The 13,032-nt window shown below is 48.4% G+C and overlaps 1 long non-coding RNA gene across 2 annotated transcripts in view; it reads right to left on the bottom strand.

Annotated features, from left to right (window-relative positions):
* LOC138249853 (uncharacterized) overlaps positions 1 to 13,032 on the bottom strand; it is a 128,373-nt gene that overhangs the window by 86,917 nt on the left and 28,424 nt on the right. For both annotated transcript variants that reach the window (XR_011194851.1, XR_011194852.1), the window contains exon 3: positions 73 to 133. This is a non-coding gene — a long non-coding RNA (uncharacterized lncRNA). The remainder of the gene's footprint in view (positions 1 to 72; positions 134 to 13,032) is intronic.

Consider the following 13,032-nt stretch of genomic DNA (forward strand, 5'->3'; position numbering starts at 1 on the left):
GAGGGGACATAGACAGAAAAAAGAAAGAAAAGGCAAAGAAATAGAAGGAAAGAAAACAGTGGCAATACTTACCTCTTCACCAACTCTCTTCTATGTTTGTTTTTGTCTGCCCCTGCGCCTCCTGAGTCATCCCCTGTGAAAAGAAGAAAGGAAAAGGATAAAGATCCCAGGAGAAAACGGACAAGAAAGAAAACAGAGAAAGAAAAAAAAAAGGAAAACCCGAATCAGACAGGGTTCAGTGAGGAAGGAAAAACCTACACTAGCCGATATGATTGCTCAATTGGGGGAAGGACAGAGACATCTACAGCTGGTATGGAAGGAGCAATTAAAGGAGGCCAAGAAGGAACGAGAAGCCTTGCAGACTGCCTTAAAGAGTCAGGCCACAACTGTTGGACCTGGCTTTTTGACAGGGACATCCCAAAACTTTTTGCCTCCTTCCTCCTATTTTTTCTGACCTGTTGTTGTTGGCTTTTGACCTCTGGGCACTTTACCACTGCTAACCAGTGCTAAAGTGCATATGCTCTCTGTGTAAATTGTACTATTGATTGGTTTATCCATGATTGACTATTTAATTTACTTGTAAGTCCCTAGTAGAGTGCATTACATGTGCCTAGGGCATGTAGATTAAATGCTACTAGTGGGCCGCAGCACTGGTTGTGCCACCCACCTCAGTAGCCCCTTAACCTTGTCTCAGGCCGGCCATTGCAAGGCCTGTGTGTGCAGTTTCACTGCCACTTCGACTTGGCATTTAAAAGTACTTGCCAAGCCTAGAACTCCCCTTTTTCTACATATAAGTCATCCCTAATGTGTGCCCTAGGTAACCCCTAGAGCAGGATGCTGTGTAGGTAAAAGGCAGGACATGTAACGGTGTAGTTATATGTCCTGGTAGTGTAAAACTCCTAAATTCGTTTTTACACTACTGTGAGGCCTGCTCCCTTCATAGGCTAACATTGGGGCTGCCCTCATACACTGTTGAAGTGGCAGCTGCTGATCTGAAAGGAGCAGGAAGGTCATATTTAGTATGGCCAGAATGGTAATATAAAGTCCTGCTGACTGGTGAAGTCGGATTTAATGTTACTATTCTAGAAATGCCACTTTTAGAAAGTGAGCATTTCTTTGCACTAAAATCTTGTTGTGCCCTTCAATCCACGTCTGGCTAGGTTTAGTTGACAGCTCCTTGTGCATTCACGTGATGTCTTCGGGACGACCAAAACTTTGACGCACGGCCTCGCAAGGACAACGCCGCCCGACTTCCCAGGAGAAATCGACGCGACGCCTGCCGTGAGATCAAAACTGTGACACACGGCCTCGCAAGGACAACGCCGCCCGACTCCGCAGGAGAAATCGACGCAATGCCTGCAGTGAGATCGAAACTTTGACGCACGGCCTCGCAAGGACAACGCCGCCCGACTCTGCAGGAGAAACCGACGCGACGCCTGCCGTGAGATCAAAACTTTGACGCACGGCCTCGCAAGGACAACGCCACCCGACTCCGCAGGAGAAATCGACGCAACGCCTGCCGTGAGATCGAAACTTCGACGCGCAGCCCCGCAGAACGACGCGCAGCCGGAAAACAAGCAGGAAAATCCACGCACAGACCCGGGACATCTGGTACTCCCCGCAAACCACAGTAAGAGACTGTCCGCGCACCGGAAAACGAGGCCCGACTCCCCGCGTGGAAAATAACGACGCAAGGCCGTGTGTGCTGAGGAGAAATCAACGCACACACCAGTTTTCCACGCACCTCTTCTCCTGTGGCCCTCTGAGGGGGATTTTCCACCAGAAACCAGGTACTTTGTGTTTGAAAGAGACTTTGTTTATTTTCTAAAGACTTAAGACACTTTCTATCACTTTTCAGTGATATCTTTACAAATTCGTATTGCAACTTTGATCGTTTTGACCTGAAGATACCCAGATAAATATTATATATTTTTCTAAACACTGTGTGGTGTATTTTTGTGGTGTTATGCTATGGTGTTGTATGATTTATTGCAAAATGCTTTACACATTGCCTTCTAAGTTAAGCCTGACTGCTCGTGCCAAGCTACCGGAGGGTGAGCACAGGCTGATTTTGGATTGTGTGTGACTTACCCTGACTAGAATGAGGGTTCTTGCTTGGACAGAGGGCAACCTGACTGCCAACCAAAAACCCCATTTCTAACATTGGTGATCAGCGGTGAGGATAGGACTTGTGTTTGTGCAGTGACATACAGTAGCTAAGTATTTCACTACCTACCCACAGTTGAAGGTCAACTTGATTTTTCATCTTTTTTGCTTTTGGTTCTCTGATGTCCTCCTGGATATACTATTGATATTTTGGACTTTGGATTTTGGTTTTTGCTAGTAAGATCTTATCAGAATGGGATTGCTTACCTACTCATTCTTTGTTCGTACTGACCACCTCACTAAGGCTGACCTAAGGAAGCTTTGCAGACAATGGGGCCTTCCTGTAGCAAGGTGATCTACTAAAGCGGAGATGCTCCATGCCTACATAATCTGGGGGGAAGAAAGATGGGCAGAGAGAGAGGCAGCAAAAAACCAAATGACTAAGTACCCCTCAGAAGAGGAGGAGGACTACGCACCTGAGGAGGAAGACTACTCAGATTTGGACAGTGACCCAGAAATAGATGAATGGCTCCGAGGTCAAAGGTGACAGGAGCAACAATTAGAGGAGTATCTTGCAGAGGTTGAGGCAAAAAGACTCTTAGCCTTGGAAGAAGAAAAGATTGCAGCTCAAGAATTGAGCTGTAAAGAGCTGAAACGGGAGGCCGGAAGGGCTGAGTCCAGTTCAGATGGTGGCAGCAAAAATCTTGCATCTAGTACTGCTGAAGAAGGGCACAAGCCCAGAGATGTGGTGCCCAACTTGAAGAAGGGAGTTGACACACCCCAGGCGGTTCAAGGGTATGAGGTAGTTCCCGTTATGCACAGGGTCCCTGAGAAGGATTGGGGAACTGGCACAGGGAGTCATATTCCTACTGGGGGGAGGGACACTTTACTGACTCTAGCAGAGAGTGACAGAGAAAAGGGTTCCCCCCTGGTGGACGTCCTGGATATAGAGTGTAGAGACATCCCAGAAGAGTATGGGTTGAGTGTCAGGGACAGACAGATACTGTCTCACCAGTCTCAGGAGGGTGAGGTAGAGTGCTTTTCCAAGGTTGAGTTACTGGGTGGTTGGGTGAAGGGTACTGTGGTTAATACATGTGAAGGCCAGAATAATGTAATTGCTGGAGAGCATATGCCTGGTCCTTATTTTCCAGAGGTACGCCAACACCAGGTGGAGTGTGAGTTCTCTGACCCCAGGGAACTTACAATGGAGGCAGACTTCTGGGTGAGTACCAGAGAGTCTGAAGAGGCATTTAGGGGTGCTCCCGAAGGGAGTGGTCTAGGTGGTTCCCAACCGAGTGAGGTGGGAAAGGATTGTAGTGTCCCAGGTAGGTCCCAGGTCCTAGAGGGTTCCATGAGGGAACACCGGGAGGGAAGCCTAGCCTGTACCGTAGGGCCACCTTTTGAGGGAAGCCCCGCAGTGTCAGAAGAACTTGGGGGGGGGACTGTAGCCAGCATCCCAACAGTTCTGGTGTCTGGCAGTACCCCTCCTAGTGAGGGGGTTCAGAAGTCCAGACATAGGGTGGAGAGGGGGTTGCAGACCCCAGTGGAGGACCTTGAGAGTCAGGGGACAGCTCTGAGAGCCGAGCCCCCCAGGAATGACCCAGGTGAAACCGTTTCTGGTTTGGGGGAAACCCAGATTCTGCCGGATGGGCAGAGGTCGGGAGACCTGCGCCAACCAGACTCTTGTGTGGCCCTTGGGGACGGTGTGTCCCTTGTGGGGGGTGAGAGTGCCCCCCAGGAAGTCCTGGCGTGCCAGGCAATTGCCCAACCTCAGGGTGGTGACTCTGGGTTGGCTAACCAGGTTCAGGGGTTAAACTCTGACCTGGTGGGGGGTAGGTGTGCCCCCCAGAAAGTCCTGGCGTGCCAGGCAATTGTTCAACCTCAGGGTGGTGACTCTGGGTTGGATACCCAGGTTCAGAGGTTAAACTCTGACCTGGTGGGAGGTAAGTGTGTCTCCCAAGAAGTCCTGCTGTGCCAGGCAATTGTCCAACCTCAGGGTGTTGACTCTGGGTTGGATGACCAGGTTCAGAGGTTAAACTCTGACCTGGTGGGGGGTAGGTGTGCCCCCCAGGAAGTCCTGGCGTGCCAGGCAATTGCCCAACCTCAGGGTGTTGACTCTGGGTTGGATAACCGGGTTCAGAGGTTAAACTCTGACCTGGTGGGGGGTAGGTGTGCCCCCCAGAAAGTCCTGGCGTGCCAGGCAAGTGTTCAACCTCACGGTGGTGACCCTGGGTTGGAGAACCAGGTTCAGAGGTTAACCTCTGACCTGTTGGGGGTAGGTGTGTCCCCCAGAAAGTCCTGGTGTACCAGGCAGTTGTCCAACCTCAGAGTGCTGACTCTGGTTTGGATAACCGGGTTCAGAGGTTAAACTCTGACCTGGTGGGGGGTAGGTGTGCCCCCCAGAAAGTCCTGGCGTGCCAGGCAATTGTTCAACCTCAGGGTGGTGGCTCTGGGTTGGATACCCAGGTTCAGAGGTTAAACTCTGACCTGGTGGGGGGTAGGTGTGCCCCCCAGAAAGTCCTGGCGTGCCAGGCAATTGCCCAACCTCAGGGTGGTGACCCTGGGTTGGGGAACCAGGCTCAGAGGTTAAACTCTGACCTGGTGGGAGGTAGGTGTGCCTCCCAGAAAGTCCTGGTGCGCCAGGCAATTTTTCAACTTCAGGGTGGTGACTCTGAGTTGAATGGCCAAGTTCAGAGGTTAAACTCTGACCTGGTGGAGGGTCAGTGTGCCCTCCAGGAAGTCCTGGTGTGCCAGGCAATTGTTCAGCTTCAGGGTGGTGACTCTGAGTTGAACGGTCAGGTGCAGAGGTTAAACTCTGACCTGGTGGGGGGTAGGTGTGCCTCCCAGGAAGTCCAGGTTTGCCAGGCGGTGATCCAGTCTGAGGGTACAGACCCTGGGCTGGAAGACCAAGTTCAGGGTGTCCCCCCGGACCCGGAGGGAGGGGCTACTGATAACAGTGCCCCTACCATGTTGTCTTCTGAGGAGGCCACTCCTAGTTGGAGGGTACTGGACCCCAGAAGGGAGGGCAGGGGGAGGGAAGCCTCACCCCGGGCCCTAGTCCAACCTGAAGGTACAGACCCCAGGTTGGAGGGCCAGTTGCAGGTTAACAGCCCTGCACTGGTGGAGGAATGGTACAGGGCGACTTCTGTAAGCACCCTGAACATGTTGGACTCTGGGGGTACCGCTCCAGGAGGGAGGGTACAGAGCCCCAGAGGGGAGGACCAGGTTCAGGCTGTCATCCCTGACCTGGTGGAGGGGAGAGTGGTTAAAAGGTGCCCAGCACCTGGGGCTACCGCCCCCCACTCTCCACAGCCACAGTGGGTGGAGAGCTTTGAGAGGCCTGGGGCAGCTGTCAGTAATCACTGTGGCTTGCTGTCTGGGTGGACAGAGTTATCCCTGGGAAGGGGACAAGTGTCTCACCCCGGGGGTAGAGTGGGCAACACCACTGTGTTGGTCATGGTGGTACTATCCTGCTCCTGGGATACATCTGTGAGCAAAGTAAGGTTAGGTGCTGCACAGATGGGATCCGCAGGTAAGGAGAAAGGTTCCCCATGGGTTGGCTTAGTGGGCCCTGAGAGTATGGACAGAGGGATCCAATTGGAGTCAGGAAGGCGAAGAACTGGAGCATGCCCCTGCTGTTGTGGGCCTGGGTCCTTGTTCTGTCGCCTCAAACAGGGAAGTACATCAGGATAGTGATTGTTCTCCCCTGGCTTTAGGCTGGTAGGGGGTCATGTTGGACCTGGCTTTTTGACAGGGACATCCCCAAACTTTTTGCCTCCTTCCTCCTATTTTTTCTGACCTTTTGTTGTTGGCTTTTGACCTCTGGGCACTTTACCACTGCTAACCAGTGCTAAAGTGCATATGCTCTCTGTGTAAATTGTACTAATGATTGGTTTATCCATGATTGACTATTTAATTTACTTGTAAGTCCCTAGTAGAGTGCACTACATGTGCCTAGGGCATGTAGATTAAATGCTACTAGTGGGCCGCAGCACTGGTTGTGCCACCCACCTCAGTAGCCCATTAACCTTGTCTCAGGCCTGCCATTGCAAGGCCTGTGTGTGCAGTTTCACTGCCACTTCGACTTGGCATTTAAAAGTACTTGCCAAGCCTAGAACTCCCCTTTTTCTACATATAAGTCATCCCTAGTGTGTGCCCTAGGTAACCCCTAGAGCAGGGTGCTGTGTAGGTAAAAGGCAGGACATGTACTGGTGTAGTTATATGTCCTGGTAGTGTAAAACTCCTAAATTCGTTTTTACACTACTGTGAGGCCTGCTCCCTTCATAGGCTAACATTGGGGCTGCCCTCATACACTGTTGAAGTGGCAGCTGCTGATCTGAAAGGAGCAGGAAGGTCATATTTAGTATGGCCAGAATGGTAATATAAAGTCCTGCTGACTGGTGAAGTCGGATTTAATATTACTATTCTAGAAATGCCACTTTTAGAAAGTGAGCATTTCTTTGCACTAAAATCTTTTTGTGCCCTTCAACCCACGTCTGGCTAGGTTTAGTTGACAGCTCCTTGTGCATTCACTCAGACACACCCCAAACACAGGGTACTCAGCCTCACTTGCATACATCTGCATTTTGAATGGGTCCTCCTGGGCTGGGAGGGTGGAGGGCCTGCCCTCACAAAGGACTGCCACACCCCCTACTGGGACTCTGGCAGACAGGATTGAACTGAAAGGGGGCTTGGTGCATTTCTTAGAGACTCTTTGAAGTCACCCCCACTTCAAAGGCACAACTTAGTATAAAACAGGGCCTCTGCCCTACCTCATCAGACACTTGCTGGAGAAGAAACCTGAACCAGAAACTACATCCTGCCAAGAAGAACTGCCTGGCTGCTCAAAGGACTCACCTGTCTGTTTTTCTACAAAGGACTGCTGCCTTGCTGTTGGCCTGCTGCCTTGCTGAACTCTTGTCTGGCTGTAAAAGTGCTCTCCAAGGGCTTGGATAGAGCTTGCCTCCTGTTCCCTGAAGTCTCAGGACCAAAAAGACTTCTCTCTTCCTCTTGGACGCTCCGTGCGCCGAACTTTTCGACGCACAGCTTGTTCCGCGGCAAGAAAAACGCCGCACACCGACGCTGATCGACGCGACGTCTTCGGGACGACCGAAACTTTGACGCACGGCCTCGCAAGGACAACGCCGCCCGACTTCCCGGGAGAAATCAACGCGACGCCTGCCGTGAGATCAAAACTGTGACGCACGGCCTCGCAAGGACAACGCTGCCCGACTCCGCAGGAGAAATCGACGCGACGCCTGCCGTGAGATCGAAACTTTGACGCATGGGCTCGCAAGGACAACGCCGCCTGACTCCGCAGAAGAAATCGACGCGACGCCTGCCGTGAGATCAAAACTTTGACGCACGGCCTCGCAAGGACAACGCCGCCCGACTCCACAGGAGAAATCGACGCGACGCCTGCCGTGAGATCGAAACTTCGACGCGCAGCCCCGCAGAACGACGCGCAGCCGGAAAACAAGCAGGAAAATCCACGCACAGAACCGGGACATCTGGTACTCCCCGCAAACCACAGTAAGAGACTGTCCGCGCGCCGGAAAACGACGCCCGACTCCCCGCGTGGAAAATAATGACGCAAGTCAATGTGTGCTGAGGAGAAATCAACGCACACACCAGTTTTCCACGCACCTCTTCTCCTGTGGCCCTCTGAGGGGATTTTCCACCAGAAACCAGGTACTTTGTGTTTGAAAGAGACTTTGTTTATTTTCTAAAGACTTAAGACACTTTCTATCACTTTTCAGTGATATCTTTACAAATTCGTATTGCAACTTTGATCGTTTTGACCTGAAGATACCCAGATAAATATTATATATTTTTCTAAACACTGTGTGGTGTATTTTTGTGGTGTTATGCTATGGTGTTGTATGATTTATTGCACAAATGCTTTACACATTGCCTTCTAAGTTAAGCCTGACTGCTCGTGCCAAGCTACCGGAGGGTGAGCACAGGCTGATTTTGGATTGTGTGTGACTTACCCTGACTAGAGTGAGGGTTCCTGCTTGGACAGAGGGCAACCTGACTGCCAACCAAAAACCCCATTTCTAACAACAACTATCGCCAATAACCAACTGGTTCATGAAACCGCTATCTGGAAGTTAACCGAGATCATAGCAAGTAGTAAGGTACACCCCAATGTCCCCAGTAGTGTCCTCCAAAAATATCAGGACAACGAAGACCTTGATTCTTTCTTTACTAATTTTGACAGGTTCCTAGTTCTGTGAATTGGCCAACAGAGAGGTGGGGTCAGTACATAGCACCTTTACTAACGGGGAACTTGCAGGCTGCCTACCAGGCAGTAAATCCCAGAGGTGTCACTCCATATACAGAATTCAAGAAAGCCTTACTTGAATGAGTAGGAATGGATCAAGAGAGCTATCGAGTTCAGTTCCGACAAACAAAATGGGCACCCCATGAGAATCCTCGTACCCTTTATTGTAGAGTACAATATGCGGCAGGAAAATGAATAAATCCCACAGAAACTTCCAAAGATTACATGTTTGAAACTGTGGTACTAGAACAATATCTAGAGGCCCTGCCCCCTCTACATGAAACTGGATCTGACAACATCCTGACCTCAATAACAGCACCGCTATTGAACTCGCCTGTGCCTTGCACCGAGCCCCTGAGTTTAAAAGCTCCCATGCAAAATCCACGACCATAGCCACCCATGGTCCTAATCCCACACCACTCCTAACAAAAGCTTTACCAGGGTCTAGCATGGAAAAGGCCAGTAGCCCACGTTATCCCTCCAAAGATTTCACAATGGGACCACAGTGCTTCCATTGTGCTGAGTGGGGCCAAGTAGCCGGACATTGTCCTCTAAAAAAAAAGAGCAGGAAGAACCAATGGAAATAGGAATAGCGAAAGGATGGCTCTTGTGGTTAGAACACATTATAACAAGATATACTACCACTATGAGGGTGAATAAAGAAGAGAGGATCATCCTTATTGACTCTGGGTGTAGTTAAAGTGTAGTGAACCAAAAATATGTACGTCCCGATCAATGGGATCCAAATACCCAAGTATTAATCACTTGTGTACACGGAGAAAAGAAGACCTACCCTGTCACCAGCATAGAGATAAATTGGAGGGGAACAGAAGAATATCTCTCCGTAGGGGTGATTCCCAATTTAGGGGAAGATCTTATTATAGGGACTGACTATGAGGCCTTCCCTGAACTATTGGACAGATTGAATCAGAAAAACCTTGTTGAGTCCTGGTGGACAGAAGCTCCCTTTGTAACCTCAAATATTGCAGAAAGCAGTATAAAAACGTTACTCACTAAATCACAAAAACGAGAGCAAAAAACGATTATATCAAGATGATCATACTAAAAATATAGCAACTGTACAAGATTCCCCGAAGACCATAATGTCCATTGCCTGATACTTTCGGCAGTCTCAAAGAGAAGACCCAACCTTGAAGAATGTGTGGCATATAGCCTTAACGTCCAATACTCACTCAGTAGGTCCAACTTTCCAAGTTACTAATGATTTATTGTATAGAGTCTGTCCTGACTCCACTAGCCGTGACCCTCAGTTGGTGGTTCCTCAGGGCTATCGAGAACAAGTGCTCCACCTGGCCCATGGGGATAATGGTGAAGGGCATCTAGGGCGGGAGAAAACCGAGGAGGCTATAACCAAACGATTCTATTGGCCAGGCGTATATGGCGATATTAGGAAACACTGCCAGACCTGTCCCAAATGCCAATTAATAAACCCCTCCACTGATCCCAAAGTTCCCCTATATCCTCTGCCCACAATAGAAGTTCCCTTTACAAGGGTCGGCATGGATTTGGTTGGTCCCTAAATTCCATCAATAAAGGGTCACCAATACCTCCTATTCCTAGTTGATTATGCTACCTGGTATCCCGAAGCCATTTCATTAGCCAGTATGACCACGAAGACAATAGCCCAAGCTATGATAGAGTTTATTTCTAGAGTAGGATTCCCCAAAGAGATCCTTACAGACCAGGGGACTCTTTTTATGTCCAGATTGATGTCTGAAGTATGTCAAGCATCAGGGGGGTAAAACAGATCAGGACCTCAGTCTATCATCCTCAGACCGATGATCTTGTGGAACGCTATAATAAAACTATTAAGAACCTTCTGTGCAAGATCATTAACGACTCAGGGAAAAACTGGGAAAATAAATTACCCCTTGTTCTATATACTTTGCGAACCCATGTACAGTCGTCCACAGGACACAGTCCTTTTGAGCTTCTTTTTGGTAGACAACCCCGTACTCTATTAGACGTGTTAGGGGAACAGTGGGAAGAGACTGATGAGGAAATCAAAGATTTTCTAACATACACAAAGGACTTAAAAGAAACCTTACACACTGTTTGGGAAGAAGCCCATAAGTGTTTGAAGGAAGCTCGAAGGAAAACAAAAAGCCTATTATGATTCCCACAGCAGACACTTAACATTAGCAGTAGGTCAAAAAGTGTTAGTGCTATTACCCACTACAGAGAACAAACTACTTGCCCATTGGCAGGGACCCTATACTGTCCTGGAACAGGTCACTCCCGTAACCTACAGAATTGAAATATCTCACGGGTCAGGTAAAGAGCAAATATACCACATCAACCTTCTAAAGATATGGCATGATACAGATGAACCCCTCATTAATATGTATATTTCTACTGGTGGTGAAGGCGATAAACCTCTATATCCCACAAAAACAATAGAACAGAGAGAAACACTTATGTCCCAGCTTAGTGGTTCCCTCTCACCCGAACAATGTTCCGAAGTATCCGCTTTTGTGAGTGCTAACCTCAATGTATTTAAAAAAATAACCAGGAAGAACCCACTTAATACAACGCCATATCAGAACAATAGGTGACAGAGTATCCCGACAGAGGCCATATAGAATACTGGAAACCAGACAGGAAGTAGTAGAACAGGAAGTGATAGAAATGTTACAGGCTGGAGTTATTGAACCTTCTACCAGTCCCTGGTGCTCTCCCATAGTCTTAGTACCAAAACCCGACTGGAGTATTAGATTTTGTATTCACTTTAGGTAATTGAATACCATGTCCCACTTTGACACATATCCAATGCCTAGAATTGATGATTTACTTGAACGGTTAGGGAAGGCCAAATATATGACAACCCTAGATCTAACTAAAGGTTAATGGCAGATCCCTCTGAAAGAAGAAGATAAAGAAAAAACAGCGTTCGCCACTCCTTCGGGACTCTACCAATTTACTGTTCTCCCTTTTGCGTTACATGGTGCAACCTCTACTTTTCAACGACTAATCAATAGAGTGCTACGTCCGTTTCAGGACTAGGCAGCTGATTACTTAGCTGACATTGTTATCTACAGTACAACATGGAAGGAACATACCACCCACCTAACTAGTGTTTTATACGCTCTTAGGGAAGCAGGCCTCACTGCAAACCCCGAGAAATGTAGAGTATGATATGATAATATTAATTACCTATGGTATGTGATAGGACACGGACTGGTGAAACCCCAGATAGTAAAAGTATACGCCATCACACAAATACCTCTTCCGCGCCGGAAAAACAATATCAGGGCTTTTTTAGGAATGGTGGGATATTACCAGTGATTCATTCCTCACTTCTCAGAGATAGCAGCCCCACTCACTGCCCTACTAGGCAAGAATAAGCCCAATCAAATCACTAATCTCACTGAGACTGAGAAAAACAGTTTTGAGCACCTGAAACATCTCCTGACAACTGAACCTGAACTGTGTTGCAACAATTTCCAAAAACCCTTTCAGGTTCAAACGGATGCCTCCAATCAAGGGTTAGGAGCAGTTCTCTCACAAAAAGATGAAAATTTACTTTTTCATCCTATAGTCTTATACCCCGTGAACTACGGTATCCAACCCTTGAGAAGGAATGTCTCACGATGAAATGGGCTGTTGAATCCTTGCAATATTTTTTAACCGGTTGTCCATTCACATTATTCACTGATCACGCCCCTTTAATGTGGTTGGCACGCCAGAAGGATACCAACGAATGGGTCCTCCAGTGGCTTTTATCACGCCAACCTTTCTCCTTCCAGATACAGCATTCACCTGGCTCCCTTCTCTCCAACGCAGACTACCTGTCCAGATATCCTTCTAGCAAATGGCTCCAACAGCCACTGTCAAGGGAGAGTGAATGTGCCGGGCTGGCTATCAGAGAACCGGCCCAGCAGTTCCCTGGGAGCATCATCACGGCTGGAGCACATGACCCGGATGTACAACTCCTCGCATCCAATCAAAAGTCAGCTGTGAACGACGGCGGGGTGTTTAAAGGGGAAAGGAAGGTCACCAGGAGGCCAGCGGGCGCTCGGGAATTGCTTCCCACATCGAACGGATCACAACCGAGGGGACAACAGAAACAGCAGTCCGACAAACTGCCCAAAAGCCAGTGGAATGACGAGGAGGTGACGAGCCATACTGACCGGCCAAGCTTTAGGGAGAGCATGACCTCATCAGGTATGGTCCTATAAACAGGATGCGAGGGAGCAGCAAATCGGGACTGGTGGGAGGAGGGAGGAAAAATCACCTAAATGGTTTTGTATTTATGTGTCATTTGTTTGTTTTGGGTGTTACCGCTGCTGATGTTTTTGTTCTGTTCACCGGGAAGGAAAACTGAGTGATTTCTCCTGGAAATTATGGCAGCACGGATAATGTACAACATGAGCATGTTATGATTTATTTTTTTCTTTTTGTTTTTTTCTTTCGGGTAGCTTAATCAGAGTTAAGTTTATTTGCACGGTTGTTATAAATGTGGTATAGAACAAACGGGCAGGACATCAAAGGAAAGAAAAGTGAAAAAGGAGGAAAAGAGCATTCATTTATTTGGTTCAAAATTAAGTGAACAAAGAAAAGGCAGAAATGGGAAAGAAACTCAAGAAAAAAAAAAGAGAAAAATAATATTAAGTACAGAC

Source organism: Pleurodeles waltl, chromosome 8 (assembly GCF_031143425.1).
Source record: "Pleurodeles waltl isolate 20211129_DDA chromosome 8, aPleWal1.hap1.20221129, whole genome shotgun sequence".
Lineage (NCBI taxonomy): Eukaryota > Metazoa > Chordata > Amphibia > Caudata > Salamandridae > Pleurodeles > Pleurodeles waltl.